Source organism: Dreissena polymorpha, chromosome 10, assembly GCF_020536995.1.
Source record: "Dreissena polymorpha isolate Duluth1 chromosome 10, UMN_Dpol_1.0, whole genome shotgun sequence".
Classification (NCBI taxonomy): Eukaryota; Metazoa; Mollusca; class Bivalvia; order Myida; family Dreissenidae; genus Dreissena; species Dreissena polymorpha.
The window spans coordinates 41,800,527-41,817,684 of NC_068364.1; the positions used below are offsets into that span (position 1 = coordinate 41,800,527).

The following is a 17,158-nucleotide window of genomic DNA, read 5'->3' on the forward strand; positions in this document are numbered from 1 at the left end:
TCACAGCTTCAAGTACACACACAGAGCTGAGAGCTCACAAATATAACAGTTTGATTAAAAATCAGCACACATATTCACAATCCACAGATAGAATCAAGGTCTGCGAGGAAACTTTGTTAATTACAATTCAATGGCTAATTCTTTGTCAGCAAACGAACAAAAGTCCACAGGTGAAGTAAAAGTCCACAGGTGGATCAAACGTCCTTGGGTGAAGTAAAAGTCCACAGGTGGAATCAAAAGACCACACGTGAAAATAAAAGTCTGCAGGTTCTAGTAGTCAAGACTCATCAGCAGAGCGGTTCCCCTCTTTGCCCAATGGTCAGGGGACTTATCTCCGCTCTTCAATTCCGTGGCAACAATGAACGAGGGTCTACCCATACTTACCGTGCGGTTGGGGAAATAGTAGCATGGGCATGTGTAGATTCCTGGAATTAGAGGTGTCAGTAAAATATGATTAGTATCAATGATTTTTTATCACACCTTTTATCGCTAAAAGATTTACGATTTTATGCCTGCTAGTAGCCCGTTTTTTATCAGTCCACCTATTGAAGTATCGTGACTTTAACCAAAAACCCTCAAGAAGTGCTGGATAGTTTTTTTTTTAATGTTTTCACTATTTTGTGTTTAAATCAGATTATTTTTTTGCCATCAATTTATCGCTTAACAAGCCTAGGGCATTAATTTTGATTTACTGATTTGTAGCCTGCAGAGTACAAAAGTTGTTCTCACAGGTTTTTAGCGCATTCTTTTTGATTTACTGATTTGTAGCCTGCAGAGTACAAAAGTTGTTCTCATAGGTTTCTATATATAGTTACTAAAAGCATTGAAAAAGTCGATTAAGGCGAAATATATCAAGAAAGAGTGAAACTTGTTCTGTGTCAATTTACTATTATCCCTACTGGATACAAAACTGAGAACTAAATCATAATAAACAAGAGCACCGCCTTGCGGGCGCAGACCGCTCATGTATTTTCTTTTTATAGGTGAAGGGACTCTCATTTTCAGTCACAAAGGAGGGAGGGGTGGAGTGAAGAGGGGTGTATAGTGTGGGTGTGTGGACATTTATTACATTATTTTCCAAAAATAAGAAAAAAAAAAGAAAAATTAAATAAATCGGGGGGGGGGGGGGGGGCGGGGAGATTCTTGGGTGCGATGGTTGGACGGTATTTCAAACTTAAAATAATAAAAAAAAATATTTGTGTTTTTTAACCGTTTCAAAAAAAAAAGAAATTTGGAAGGGGGGGGGGGTGAGGTGTGTGGGAGGGTATAGTGTGAGGGTGTGGTGGTCATTTGTGAGATGATCTTAAAAAAAAATAAAAAATATTTAGGGGGGGATTCGGGTGGGGAGAGGGGGAGATTCGGGTGGGGAGAGGGGGGATTCGGGTGGGGAGAGGGGGGATTCGGGTGGGGAGAGAGGGGGGTGGGGGGGATTCCTGGGTGCGATGGTTGGACGGTATTTCAAACATAAAATAATAAAAATAAATATTTGTGTTTTTAACCATTTCAAAAAAAAATTATTTGGGGGGGGGTGGGTGTGGTGGGGTGGGGGGGGGTATAGTGTGAGGGTGTGGTGGTCATTTGTGAGATGATCTTTGGGGGGGGGGGCACGGGGGATGGTTTGGGTGGAGTCTATTGTGATATGTCAGGTAAGAGTAGTTTGGTCAAAGTATCAATCAAATCTAATCATAAATAAAGAAGTAATGGCAATTTTAGCAAAATTTAATATTTTGACCTTGAGATTCAAGGTCATTCAAAGGTCAAGGTAAAATTCAACTTGCCAGGTACAGTAACCTCATGATAGCATGAAAGTATTTGAAGTTTGAAAGCAATAGCCTTGATAATTAAGAAGTAAAGTGGATCGAAACACAAAATTGAACCATATATTCAAAGTTACTAAGTCAAAAAAGGACCATAATTCCGTAAAAATGACAACCAGAGTTATGCAACTTGTCCTTTTACTGTACCCTTATGATAGTTTGCGAGTGTTCCAAGTATGAAAGCAATATCTATGATACTTTAGGGGTAAAGTGGACCAAAACACAAAACTTAACCAAATTTTCAATTTTCTAAGTATAAAGGGCCCATAATTCCGTCCAAATGCCGGTCAGAGTTACATAACTTTGCCAGCACAGTCCCCTTATGATAGTTTATAAGTGTTGCAAGTATGAAAGCAATAGCTTTGATACTGTAGGAATAAAGTGGACCTAAACACAAAACTTAACCAAATTTTCAATTTTCTAAGTATAAAAAGGGCGGGTTAAGTATAAAAAGGGCCCATAATTCTGTCAAAATGCCAGTCAGAGTTACATTACTTTGCCTGCACAGTCCCCTTATGATAGTTAGTAAGTGTTGCAAGTATGAAAGCAATAGCTTTGATACTTACGGAATAAAATGGACCTAAACACAAAACTTAACCAAAATGTTCAATTTTCCAAGTATAAAAAGGGCACATAATTCTGTCAAAATGCACGCCAGAGTTATCTTACTTTGCCTGCCCATTCCCCTCATGATAGTAAGTAAGTGTACCAAGTTTGAATGCAATAGCATTGATACTTTCTGAGAAAAATGGACCTAAACGCAAAAGTTAACCAAAATTTTCAATTTTCTAAGTATAAAAAGGGCACATAATTCTGTCAAATTGACCTAAACGCAAAACTTAACCGGACGCCAACGCCGACGCCAAGGTGATGACAATAGCTCATTTAAAAAAAAAAAAATAGATGAGCTAAAAATGACTAGGCAGGATGCCCACCTTTGGTGACCTTCTTCTTGTTCTCGACTGGCTTGAAGTGTATCGTGGGGATCTGACAGACAAGCTGCATGGGTGTAGCCTCTATCAGACACTGATTCTTCTTGTCCCACCCAGCGCCTTGCAGGAACAACCCCTTGATGTAAACACCATCCTGTAGAAACAAAAATAAGTTTGTTGGTGTTTGTGTGTGTTTGTCCTAACCTTTGGGTTACCAACGTTGCAAAGTGGGTATGGTGTTCCTCTAGCAAACAGGGAGGCAACGGGTTTGATCCCCACCGTGGGAGCATTTTTTTTATCCTCCAAAGACATCAAGTACTGGTTGTACCCAGATAATGAACTCAAGAGCTTTTCAATGCAATCGAGCTTAAATAAATACTTTTTAAATAAACTAACCATTGGGTATTGAATTCAAAAGAAACAAAGGACAAAATTGTCACAAAACCAGGTTTTCATTGTGAAAAAAAAATCTGATTAAGGGAGACAACTCAAACTGAACTTTTGAAATGAACAAACAAAATTAACCCCCTTTGTAAGTTTGTTTCAAAATAAATCTATTTTAAGTTGTGGTGACCTTGACATTGGAGATATTGACGTGATTCTTTCGTGCGACACACCGTCCCATGATGGTGAACAAATGTGCCAAATAATTGTAAAATCTCACAATGAATGACATAGTTATGGCCCAGACAAGCTCATTTATTGCCAATTTTGACCTTTGAACTCAAAGTGTGACCTTGACCGTGGAGATATCGACGTAATTATTTCGCGCGACACACCGTCCAATGATGGTGAACAAATGTGCCAAATGATTTTACAAGGGACAAAATTGTCACAAAACCAGGTTTTCATTGTGAAAAAAAAATATGATAAAGGGAGAAAACTCAAAATGAACTTTTGAAATGAACAAAAAAAATTAACCCCCTTTGTAAGTTTTTTTTTTTTTTTAAATCTATTTTTAGTCGTGGCGACCTTGACATTGGAGATATTGACGTGATTCTTTTGTGCGACACACCGTCCCATGATGGTGAACAAATGTGCCAAATGATTTTAAAATCTCACAATGAATGACATAGTTATGGCCAGGACAAGCTAATTTATGGCAATTTTTGACCTTTGAACTCAAAGTGTGACCTTGACCTTAAAGATATCGACGTAATTATTTTGCGCGACACACCGTCCAATGATGGTGAACAAATGTGCCAAATGATTTTAAAATCTGACAATGAACGACATAGTTATGGCCCGGACAAGCTTGTTCCGCCAGCCCGCCAGCCAGCCAGCCCGCCCGCATTCACCAATCTAATAACCAGTTTTTCCTTCGGAAAACCTGGTTAAAAATATGACAATGAACGACATAGTTATGGCCCGGACAAGCTTGTTCGGCCCGCCCGCCAGCCAGCCAGCCAGCCCGCCCGTGTTCGCCAATCTAATAACCAGTTTTTTCCTTCAGAAAACCTGGTTAAAATTGATGTTGCAAAAAAAACATAATGAATATGTGCCAAAATTTATTAACCAGAAAACAATGATTTTACCATTTCATGTTACTTATTTCCCCTATGTGAGATTGTTAAGCTAAGTTGGTAAGGCCAAGATAATAAATCAGAGGATTGATGGTTTTTATTTCCATATAATTTGGGAATTAGTCACGCAATCATTTATACGGCCACTCTCCCCGTACATCGGATTCAAGGAGTGCAGTTGTCATCGGCTGCTACAAATAATTGCACAACACTTTGATAAACCAAATTACCCTGGACATCACTTATGAAAGTGTTGAAAATGCCCAAATATCAAGAAAAACACAACTTACTGCCCATAATCTGAAAAGCTTCCATGCATAAATTATTAATTACCTCATGCAGACAGGAAAATGGATTTTTTTAAATAGATTTTTACACAAATATAAGGATATAATCAAATCTAGGATAATGGAGAGCTATAATATAGACTCCAAATTTGTCTTAAACATTTCACCATTCTAGATGATACATTATGTTTAAGGGAACAACATTTATATGGTCCTTCTGCTCCTAAACCTTTCCCACTTAGAAGCAAAGTGAAGATGGCTATGTGCAAACAGCATAAAACCAGAACAACCTGCGAGTTACTCTCAGTCTATTCAGGTTTTATGCTGTTTGCTGCTCATCAGTATCTAAGGTTTGGAGATGAATCCTTAAAAACTTGAATCTAGAAATAAAGGTCTTAAATTAAATATAACTTTCTAAGGGACTACAAATACCTGAAAATACGTATCTAAGTGGGAAAGGGTTAAACTGAAACACGTATTGAGATCTTTCATGACACGGGCCCCAGTATCTCACCTTCGGGGGTCCAGTGATATTCGTATCATCCACCGTCATCACGCTGAACTCCCAAGAGAGGCTATCGATAGAGACGTTGTTGAGACGGGCAGACAACTGTAGGACTGCAGTCAGGAAACCTGTCGGGAACGTGAACCCTGACATCCAGAAGATATTCGGCGGGTGGGCTGTGGTTGCCCACTTCTCAAGCTGATCTAGACGCTGCACGAGGTCTCGGGTCCAGGCTGCCAGGGGCTTTAGGGATGGGTAGGCCTGAAATGGGGGAACCGGTATAGTGAAAAGAGGGGAAGCAATATAGTTGGACAATGGGAAACCAATATAGTGAGAAATGGGGAACCGGTATAGTTGGACAATGGGAAATCAATATAGTGAGAAATGGGGAACCGGTAAAGTTAAACAATTGGAAACAAATAAAGTGAGAAATGGGTAACCGGTATAGTGCGACAAACGGAAAGCAATATACTGAGAAATGTGGAACCGGTATAGTGAGACAATTGGGCCATTCAGCATTTACAAACGCCTCAACTGGGGAAACGCATCAGTTAGAAATGGGGACTATATTAACAATGCCTGGAAACCAGAATAGTGAAAAAGGTTATCTGCATAGTGAGAAATGCAGACTATACCAACAAGAAGTGCCTGCAATTATTGGAAAAGGAATAGTTAGAAATGGGAATTCAGTTAATTTGGTTTCGATGGTTCTCCCAGGCTCGGGCCAAGGATATAACCCGTAGACTTAATATTCACAATGCGAGATATTTTTCTTAAGTCAGGTATATAACACTAGGAAATAGAAGCAATCCTCTATCATGTAATTTTATTATAATTTACAAATTTATGCCAATAAGAAATTTGATTCAGTAACATGGCCCAGAATGGCTGCGGTTCAAAGATAAAGTCATGACACAATCACAGCTTCACTCACCTTGAGCCATGAGGGTGGCACACGGCCGTCGTAGATACAGATGAAGATGCTCTCGAGTTCCACCGTCATGACAACCAAGCCCTGGATACCCATGTCAAGGTCCTTCAGGGACTTGCGTATCTCCACAAGAAGCGCGTTGTAGCGCTGGATCTGAAACGTAGGGGAAATATGACGAGCTTTGTAGCTATAAATGTTTTAAGAAGCGCGCGAAGTAAACAATGTTTTCAACATGAGCAGGTATAGGGTGTTGTAGTGGGAAAAGTGTTTTGATCTTGTATAAGTATGGGGCAATAATGTGAAAAATGTTATGACTTGAGAAAGTGAAAGTGTTGTATGTTGTAGTGATCGATGTTTGAGTGCATAATATATTGCTGGATCTGAAACGAACATCAAATTTGATGCGTTTCTAAAATGTACATACATGATGTGTTTAAATTTGTAGTTTTATGGCAATCTCTACTTCCATAACAGTCTCAGTGTTTGTCTTAGTTGTTTTCCTGTATTATTTTTGCATGTTGCAAAAGAATGGCATATTCTGCGCAGCCTAATCTAAGATAACACTTTGCACGTTCATGCTATCTAGTGTTCTAAGAAAGTCATTTCTAAAGACAAATTCACTCTTATCAAAACCACCCTGGTTAAGAATGTACTTGTAAATGACCCACTACAGACATGCATTTTGACCTGTTTTTGCAAGGCATGACTACTTTTTATAAGTTTGCATTTTCATATCAATAACTATTGCAAGTTAATGTTGCTTGTTTGGTTCTGAGAATAGCACCATGAGATTGTTATGTCACCAGTGCAGATAGCAAGTTCACTTGACTGGTTGATAATAAACCTTACTATTTTTTTATTGTGAAACCATCTATCGAAGTAAAGTAAACAAATACCAGTCAATAGTTTTTACAAATTTGAATTTTTTTAGTGTTTCCAACCACATTTGTTTTTTCTGACACTCGGAAATGATATCAGACCTCAAAAAATATTGTCAGAAATGTCCAAGTTCCGTGGTTCTTGCATGGGTTGACAAAAGCAAAATTCACCTAAAAATTAAATTTATGTTCCAGTTATCAAAATATTACAATTCAAAATACTTTATTTGTCATTTTTTTAAATTTTAGACTTATATATAAATTTCTTACTACCTCTGTAGAAGTACAACGTTGATCGGTGATGGATCAATGGAGAGAATCTTAACTGTGTTGTCATAGTCGATGTTTTCGGGAATCTGTTTGTAGATGTTTGCAGACAGTTCCAGCACCTGTGTGAAAAAAAGGCTGTCATGTAAACATGGGTTCTGACAAGTGGAGTAAAATAAAACCTTATGTTTACACATGAGCTGGTTTCTGGGAAAACGGGGCTTAATGCACCTGCACAAAGTGTCGTCCCAGTGGTCTTAATGCACGTGCACAAAGTGTCGTCCTAGCGGGCTTAATGCACGTGCACAAAGTGTCGTCCCAGCGGGCTTAATGCACGTGCACAAAGTGTTGTCCCAGCGGGCTTAATGCACGTGCACAAAGTGTTGTCCAAACGGGCTTAATGCACGTGCACAAAGTGTTGTCCCAGCGGGCTTAATGCACGTGCACAAAGTGTCGTCCCAGCGGGCTTAATGCACGTGCACAAAGTGTCGTCCCAGATTAGCCTGTGAAGTCAGGGTCGAAACTTTCTGCTTTTATTGTATTTTTCATTTAAAGATAGGCTCTTCTTTAGAAAAAATCCAGTTGAGGCAGAAAGTTTTGTCCCTGATTAGCCTGTGCAAACTGCACAGGCTAATCTGGGATGACACTTTATGCACATGCAATAAGCCCTGTTTCTCCAGAGCAAAGCTCATATGTATTTCATACCAGAGACAAAATGTTTATAGCAAATGTTGACACAAAAGAGGCACTTGAAAACCATTGACAATAACCATAGATGGCAAGTTAAACTACCTTTGACCAGTTTAATTAAAATGTATTCAAAAATAAATAACACTTATGACGTAACAACTATACAAATAATGTACATGTTTTTCCTATTCCTTCAGCAAAACTACTGTGAAACCGTTTATTTTCGTAAGCATTAAATGTCGTAGTTAATATAAGAAAATACGGACGCCAAAGCATGCAACATTTTCACAATACGCACCTTATCTTCCCTGGACTCGCCAGCAACGGATGAGATCTGCGGCTGAAGGGAGAGAAGCTCGTCGAACATGAGTCGCGTTTCCTGGATCTGAGACTGGATATCTGCGTTGGGATGCTGCCCAAAGGCCTCAGGGTGGTCAATGTTTGGCAACATGCTGTAGGAAGAGAGGGAGCCGTCCTTAGGAATGTAGTATGTCACAAGTGTTGACAGCCTAAAAGGAAAGTAGAATAAAATAAACCAATGAATGAAAGGGAGAATTTTTTTAAATATATAATTGATGTTAATTCTCAGTTCTTAAATCAGACCTCATTCAACTCATACTTCAGTAAGAGGGGTTATGCAAACCTAACAATTTTTGGCAAACCCAACCCACTAGGAGTTTGCCATACCCAATCCACTAGGGGTTTGCCATACTCAACCCACTAGGGTTTTTTCCAAACCAAACCTACTAGGGGTTTGCCAAACCCAATCCACTAGGAGTTTGCCAAACCCAACTCATTAGGAGTTTACCAAACCCAACCCACTTGGAGTTTGCCAAACCCAACTGATTAGGGGTTTGCAAAACCAAACCCACTAGGGGTTTGCCAAACCAAACACACTAGGAGTTTGCCAAATCCAACCCACTAAGAGTCTGCCAAACCCAACCCATCAGGGGTTTGCAAAACCAAACCCACTAGGAGTTTAGCAAACCAAACACACTAGGGGTTTGACATAACCAACCCACTAGGAGTTTGCCAAACCCAATCCACTAGGAGTTTGCCAAACCAAACCAGCTAGGGGTTTGCAAAACCAAACACACTAAAGGTTTGGCAAACCCAACCCACTAGGGGTTTGCTATACCCAACCCACTAGGGGTTTACCAAACACAACCCACTAGGGATTTGCCATACCCAATCCACTAGGGGTTTGCCATACTCAACCCACTAGGGATTTTTCCAAACCAAACCTACTAGGGGTTTGCCAAACCCAACCCACTAGGAGTTTGCCAAACCCAACTCATAAGGAGTTTACCAAACCCAACCCACTTGGAGTTTGCCAAACCCAACTGATTAGGGGTTTGCAAAACCAAACCCACTAGGGGTTTGCCAAACCAAACACACTAGGAGTTTGCCAAACCCAACCCACTAAGAGTCTGCCAAACCCAACCCATCAGGGGTTTGCAAAACCAAACCCACTAGGAGTTTAGCAAACCAAACACACTAGGGGTTTGACATAACCAACCCACTAGGAGTTTGCCAAACCCAATCCACTAGGAGTTTGCCAAACCAAACCAGCTAGGGGTTTGCAAAACCAAACACACTAAAGGTTTGGCAAACCCAACCCACTAGGGATTTGCTATACCCAACCCACTAGGGGTTTGCCAAATCCAACCCACTAGAGGTTTGCCAAATCCAACCTACTAGTGATTTGCCATACCCAACCCACAAGGGATTTGCCAAACCCAAACACACTAGGGGTTTGCCATACCCAAACCACTAGGAGTTTGCCATACCCAACCCACTAAGGGTTTGCCAATTGCAACACATTAACTGGGTTTTCAAAACCTGGTTATCTTTTACACAAGAAAAGCACAGTCAAAATCGGCAAAAATTAAACAAATTTTTGTCATATCATATAAATCTTTTGACAATATGCACCTCAAAATTCATGTTTTCATTTGTTATTTTACTAATTTTGTTAATCCAGACATTTAAGTGTTTACTTAGGCACGAAATGCTTTCATACACGAATGCAAGACTTTTTTAACCCTTTGCATGCTGGGAAATTTGTCGTCTGCTAAAATGTTGTCTGCTGAATTTCTAAAATTAGCATTTCCTTAGATTTTTTTCAAAGAATACGATCAGAATAGCAAACAGTTTGGATCCTCATGAGACGCCATGTTCTGTGGCGTCTCATCTGGATCCAAACTGTTAGCAAAGGCCTTCAAAATTCGGTTCCAGCACTGAAAGAGATATACATGTTGCACTACCAGCATACAAAAACACCTACTGGAAGAAAGGAGTGTTGATTGAGTTGTCGTTGAAAAAGTCTGCTATGTAAGTCATAAGGAGCCTTCTGTCCCACTCGTCAGTCACGTGACCTCCGTAGTTGATTCCCGCTATCAGATACTTGAGTGCATCCCATGGACTCTCGTCATAGTCGTCCAGGTAGATACTCAGCAGGTTCTCTGATACCTGTAGAAATAACGCTTGTATTGACCTAATGACCTAGTTTTTAAGCTCACATGACCAAGGCCAGTTTGTACTTGGTATTTTTTATGTCTAATTATGCTAGAACTCTGGAGTAAAAGCGAAGTTGAAAATTTCTGGGATAAATGTTCATACGAATGAAAGTATTTGAGCCTTGCCTTAGAAAAACTGGGTTAATGCATGTGTGTAAAATGTTGACCGAAATTAGCCAGTGCTATTTCAGCGCAGGCTCAACAGGGATGACAGTTTCTATTTTTGTGTTTATTTTCTTTTAAAGAAGCCTCTTCGTAGCAAAAATCCAATTCAGGCAAAAACTCAACTGTCATACCTGATTAGCCAGTGTATAATCCACAGGCTAATCTGGGACAACATTATATGCACATGCATTTAAAACAAGCTTGAATGTTTTCCCATATAAGCCTCATATAATTTTGCTTTATGGAGCCTGTATTTCATTTTAATCATCTAGGTTGATACTCAGCAGGTTCTCTGTTACCTGTAAGCATAATGCAAGTATTGTTTCATCAGTTGGGTTTCTGGACCCACTGGTTCAAAACTTAAGGTGTCAGTTAACTTAACCATGGTTCAGGTTTCCCTTTTTTGTAGGTGTGAATTTGCTATTAAGGCTTATTTCTGCAGCACATGTTAATACTTCGCGTTGATTTTGACAAATGATTTTTTTTATCAAGGATTGCCAAATCTTCCACTGTATTGTACCTTCTTTACGCCTCCATCCTAACATACCAACAACTTTCTCTCTTGCCCTATTTCACAACTCAATTCACAAACATCGTAATCACATTTCCAAACCAAACATCGTCAAAAGAAACTTCACTGACCTCAAAATCTGAATCGTTGAACTCGTAGGCTATGTTCCAGCCCAGCATGAGGAACTTTTTCCTCTCGAGCAGCACCGAGTGGAAGTAACAGAGCGCAAAGAGTAGCTTCTTGTACTTGTCCTGCTTGTGGCACCGGCTGAACTGCTGCTCTGTGATCAGGTTGTAGAGACGCTTGAGGTTGGCCTTCAAGCCCTGAAAGTGAGATGAATAAGGTCAAACTATGGTTTGATCAGCAATTTGTTTTCCTTCTGTATAAAGTACCGGCAGTGTAAAAGATTAGCTCGTGCGGTCTGCTTTTATTGTATCGTATGTTTAAAGGAAGTCTTTTCTTAGCAAAAAATCCTTTTTATGAAGAAAGTGTCCTACCATATAAGCCTGTGCACATGCATCTGGCGCCATTTTTCCAGAATGTGGCTTATTTTGATATCTAGCTTCCCTATGGCCCAATTTTAATTTACTGGCCTCGTAACACACAGGGTTAGTAAAAAAAACGTGTTACAAATAATCCACTACAACTTAGCAACCTTTTATGTGAAATAATCCTTTACCACTTAGATACGTATTTTGACGTGTTTGCAGTCCCCTTGAAAGTTACATTAAAATTAATTCAAGACCTTTCTTACAAGAAGTTTCAAAGGTTTCAGTTCCAACCCTTAGATACTGATGAGCAGCAAGCAGCATAAAACCTGAACAGACTGCCAGTTGTTCTGGTTTTATGTTGTTTACACATAGCCGTTTTAACTTTGCTTCTGAGAGGGAAAGGGTTAACGCGTACCTTAGGTGGCTCTGTGGTCATCTTGATGCCTGTCTGCAGGATGGCGATGGGGAACTCCGGGTGTGGACTGAAGCTGAGCCAGAGCCTGAACTCCGGGTGAGGTTCCTCCACCTGCAGCTGCTCCACCAGCTTGTCCAGCTGAGGCATCCAGCTGAGGGACAGGTGGCAGTTTGCAAGGAATACCCAGATACCCTGCAGGAGAGAGAGAGAGAAATAAGTGTTACATTTATATCGCCAGCTGAGGGACAGGTGACAGTTGGCCAGGAATACCCAGTTACCCTGCAGGAGAGAGAGATGGAAAATAAGTGTTACATTTATATGTCTAGCTGAGGGACAGGTGACAGTTGGCCAGGAATACCCAGTTACCTGCAGGAGCGAGAGATGGAAAATAAGTGTTACATTTATATCGCCAGCTGAGGGACAGGTGACAGTTGGCAAGGAATACCCAGTTACCCTGCAGGAGAGAGAGAGGGAAAATAAGTGTTACATGTATATGTCTAGCTGAGGGACAGGTGACAGTTGGCCAGGAATACCCAGTTACCTGCAGGAGAAAGAGAGATGGAAAATAAGTGTTACATTTATATCGCCAGCTGAGGGACAGGTGACAGTTGGCAAGGAATACCCAGTTATCCTGCAGGAGAGACAGAGAAATAAGTGTTACATTTATATGTCTAGCTGAGGGACAGGTGACAGTTGGCAAGGAATAACCAGTTACCCTGCAGGAGAGAGAGAGAAATAAGTGTTACATTTATATGTCTAGCTGAGGGACAGGTGACAGTTGGCAAGAAATAACCAGTTACCCTTTGGTTGGGTGATGGAAAATAAAAGCTAATATGGTCAAATTTAGCACAAGCATTAAACTCCATCGTAACTGCTAGAATAAGGATGTTATCAAATTAAGCAAAAGCCGCTATGGGTGCCTGACCTGCCCTAGTTTAGAGCCCCTAATTTTACCTGTACAGACCTCTCTCACACCCTCCTTGATCATTCTCGTGGCTATGGGTGCCTGACCTTGACCCAAGGAGAGCGCGTGAAACCTCTGGGCCATACCGCTCTGCTATGCCGGCTGTAACAACTCACTGGTTGGGTCCTAAGAATAAATAGAGAGTAAACATCACTATTAAATGTTGGGTCGTAAAAATCAATACAGAATAAACATTATTATTGAATGTAGTATATATTGTGGCATACATATTTACATATTTATAAACAAACAAACTTAATAAATGAGCCACGCTCTAGTAAATCGGGACTTTATGCATGTGCGTAAAGTGTCGTCCCAGATTAGCCTTTAAAGCCGGCAAAGGCTAACAAGGGATGACACTTCCCATTGCAATGGCATTATTTTAAAGGATGTCTCTTATAAACAAACATCCAAAAATTAACAAAAATATCAGTGTGATATACTTGAGCTCTTTTTGAAAAATTAAATAAATCTATTTATGGAATTTCCACTTTTGTCAAGTTTAATGTGACAATGTTCCCGGGCTTATTATGTGATCACTTTAAAATAATGGTTTCATTTCATAGTTTACAGTCATCATCGTTTGTTTCACTTAAAAATAAATTGCAGCACTATGCAAATTACAGTAAAATACCACATTTATATTACTGATAGTTTTTCTAAATTTCACTCATTTCAAAGAAAAAATTAAGAGTAATTTATCTGTGTTTTTTTTACAAAACACCATAAAATACATATTTTACAAAATCAATATTGCTCTATTTATGTTTGCTCTACGCAAACAAACAGGAGGCATTTTTCTGGCTTTTCATGAATGCCATAATTACTCTTTTACCAGAAATAAGTTTTCTGATGGTAAAAATACTTATTATTGCATGCCCAAAAATTTAGATACCAACAAATAGTTTCAGAAGTGTGTGATTTGTACATGGATCAACAAAAATAAGTGGATTTTTAATAAAATACAACTATCAAAAACTGTATAGTCATTAATGTAAGAGGAAAAAATAACAGGGCTTTTTTTCCTTCTGAGAATGGCTGTTTTTCACAATTTCAAGATGGTGACTAAAATTTTCACAATTTTAGAAAGTTCACGACTCATTTTTTCACACTTTTGAACAGTTTGCAACTCATTTTTTCACAAAATAGGAAACAAGCCCTGTATGAGTGGTAGCGACATATTGTAACAAAATATAATTTTGGGGGCTAAAAAAAGGTGGCCAAAAACTTATAGTGATGACAGTACAAACTTAGTTATGATGGTACAAGCTGGACATTTACCACTCCAGGTGAGAGCCAGAGCTCCAGATAAGGATCGTATTTTCATAATTTACGAATTATTTTCAAGTCTGTAACGTATTTATTTCAAAATCTTGTCGTACCATTAAGAATTACAATAAAGTTACGAATATTATTTTTACATCGGTTAGTATCGATTTTTATCGAGTTCTTTTCGCGTATTAAAGATCTTTGCAGTGCTTATATAAAATGGTTATCGGGTTTGTTTAACAAAGCGCATTTTTCCAATAAAAGCGGCGTATACAGTCTATCTGTCAAAAAACAATGGCGGCGCCCAGAGAGCGTTCTAAATAACTGCAAAGCGTCCAAAAACACGCTTTTAACATATTGTACGCAAAGTGAGCCGAAGTTAAATGTTTAGAAAGACATTATAGAAAAGATCTTATACGATGCTGTATGTTCAGTTGCCGACACAGTCGGAAAAGCTAAACAAAAACGCGACACGACGGGTCCAAACTTAAACACAAAAAAACAACATTGAACGAGTGGAAGGGACAAGTCCTGTGGCTAATCGTTGTAAATATTGAAGGGGACACCCGTTTTAATTGTGAAATATGTAAAAATTCATCTAAGGCATGCAATCTAAGCACAGTTTGGGCATATGAAGGTATTTGAAAAATAAAATTGTATAATACTGAAAAGACACTGTTGAACTCGTATAAATAAAGTTGCAAGTATGTTTATTTTGATTTTTTTTGCATGAAAATAACCATTGTTTTTTTTTTAGGTCATTTAGAAAAAATAAGAATTATTTTCCAAAACTTAGTAGTAACGTTAAGAATAAAATTTCAGAGTTAAGAATTCTATTTGAAAATCTGGTAGTAATTTAAGAATTTCACAAAACCTTATCTGGAGCTCTGTGAGAGCACAAAGATTAGAGGCGTCTTGGTACTCGAGTCCCCGACCACATGCTGCGTGTCCAGCACAGGCGGCTCCACGAATCTCGAGCCCAGATTGTTGGTGATGAAGGAGGTGGCGCAGAACGAGACACGGTCCGGTCGCAGGGAGCGGATGATAAGCATCTTCTGCAGCTCGTTGCACGCATTGTCCCATTCACCTGAACCACCGATTGATAATTCCATTAATTTAGTTTGAACCCATTTACTTCAGCTAAATTGCATTTAAAGCCTAAGGCTTATTCAAACCCTCTTGATAATAAGCTATTTGCAAACAGCATAAAACCAGAACAGCCTGTGAGTAACTCGCAGTCTGTTCAGATATTATGCTATTTGCTGCTTATTAGTTCCTGAGGATTAGAAATGAAGCTTTTAAAACTTGAAATTTTTAATAAAGGTCTTCAATTAAATTAAATTTTCTAAGGGACTACAAATGCGTCATATACATATTATAAGTGTAAAAGGGTTAAAATATGTATCTAAGTGGTAAAGGGTTCAATAAATATCTAAGTGGTAAAGGGTTTAATACGTATCTAAGTGGTAAAGTGTTAAAGGGTTCAATACGTATTTAAGTGGTAAAGGGTTCAATAAATATCTAAGTGGTAAAGGGTTTAATACGTATCTGTTTAATACGTATCTAAGTGGTAAAAGGTTAAAATACGTATCTAAAAGGTAAAGGGTTTAATACATATTTAAGTGGTAAAGGGTTAAATACGTATCTAAGTGGTGAAGGGTTAAATACGTATCTAAGTGGTAGGGTTAACACAATAACAACACCTATCTCAGTCTCACCTGGCAGGGCTGTATTCTCCGGCTCGTTTGCCGTGTACCAGATGTTCCAGTCGCGGGGGTACTGCTCGAACGACGTGATGATCCCGTGGAAGTTGGTCAGCTTCTCCAGCTCCGTGATGTTGTCCCAGGCAACATCCGACAGCCAGCCCGAGCACGGGTTGTCCATCTGATTCTCCCGGTCAAATACCTGGAAAAATTGAGCAAGGTTTATGTCAACAAACATTTGCAGAATATTTATTTGTTGAAGATTCAATGAAAACTTTATGACTAAGAGACTAATTGAAACAAGGTCATAGACAGTTATAGAAGTCCAGCAATAAAATGCATCCCGTATCTTGGAAGTTTGGTGAAGACTCTGTGAAAAGCAAACGAGTTCAGAGAGCTGTTACGCCAGATTTTGCATTTTTTCTATAAACCAAGGGCAATAACAATGAAGTGATTAGCGCGATTTTATGTCAACTAACAATTGCAGAATGCTTGGTGAAGATTCAATGAAAACTGTATCACAAAGAGAGTGGGAATGGCGAATTATGCATTTTTGTATTAAGAAAGGGCAATTACTTTGAATTGCCTTAATTTTTTTTATCAACTATGTAATCCTAAGGTTTTATTATAAATTCGCTATGAACATTAGAGCTCAAACCAATCTGGACTATACAGCCTAAAGACATTTAAAGAAATTGAGACCCGGCTCATAAATTAAAATCTAAATATTTATGATCGAGCGTTGCAAAAGCATGACTTGATTGATTAGTTCTACCCATGTGTTAGATTTGAGTCTGCCTAGGAGTTTTTGAAGCGCTAGACTCTAGAGACTGGTTCTACCTACATGTTAGCCTTTAGTCTCACCAACCTTTCATCCTTGGAGTTTTTCAATTACCAGACTCTATTGACAAGTTCTACCCGTGAGTTTCAACATTCCGTCCAGTAGTTATTTAAGTGCCAGATTCCTGAGACTGGTTCTACCCACTTGTTAGACTTGAGTACTCACCACTCCACCACGGAGGAAGAAGTTGTATTCGTCCATGTTGAGCTTGCCAGCGTGCTCGAGAATCTTGGCGCACATTTGGAACGAGAACAGCAGCTTGTGGCGTTCAAAAAGACCACGACAGATGAACCTTTAATTGTAATCATACAAGAAGCGGTAATCATGCAAGCATCTTTCATGCATAACTTGAATGCCTCAACATAAATCATGTTCAGATGTGCACTTAAGTCCCATAAAATTAATAGTTTATAATTTACATCTTTAACATCCGAAATACAAACAAATGCT

The 17,158-nt window shown here is 39.1% G+C and overlaps 1 pseudogene; it reads right to left on the bottom strand.

Annotated features, from left to right (window-relative positions):
• Positions 1–206: 206 nt before the first annotated feature.
• Positions 207–17,158, bottom strand: part of LOC127849072 (dynein axonemal heavy chain 2-like) — a 31,374-nt pseudogene continuing 14,422 nt past the window's right edge.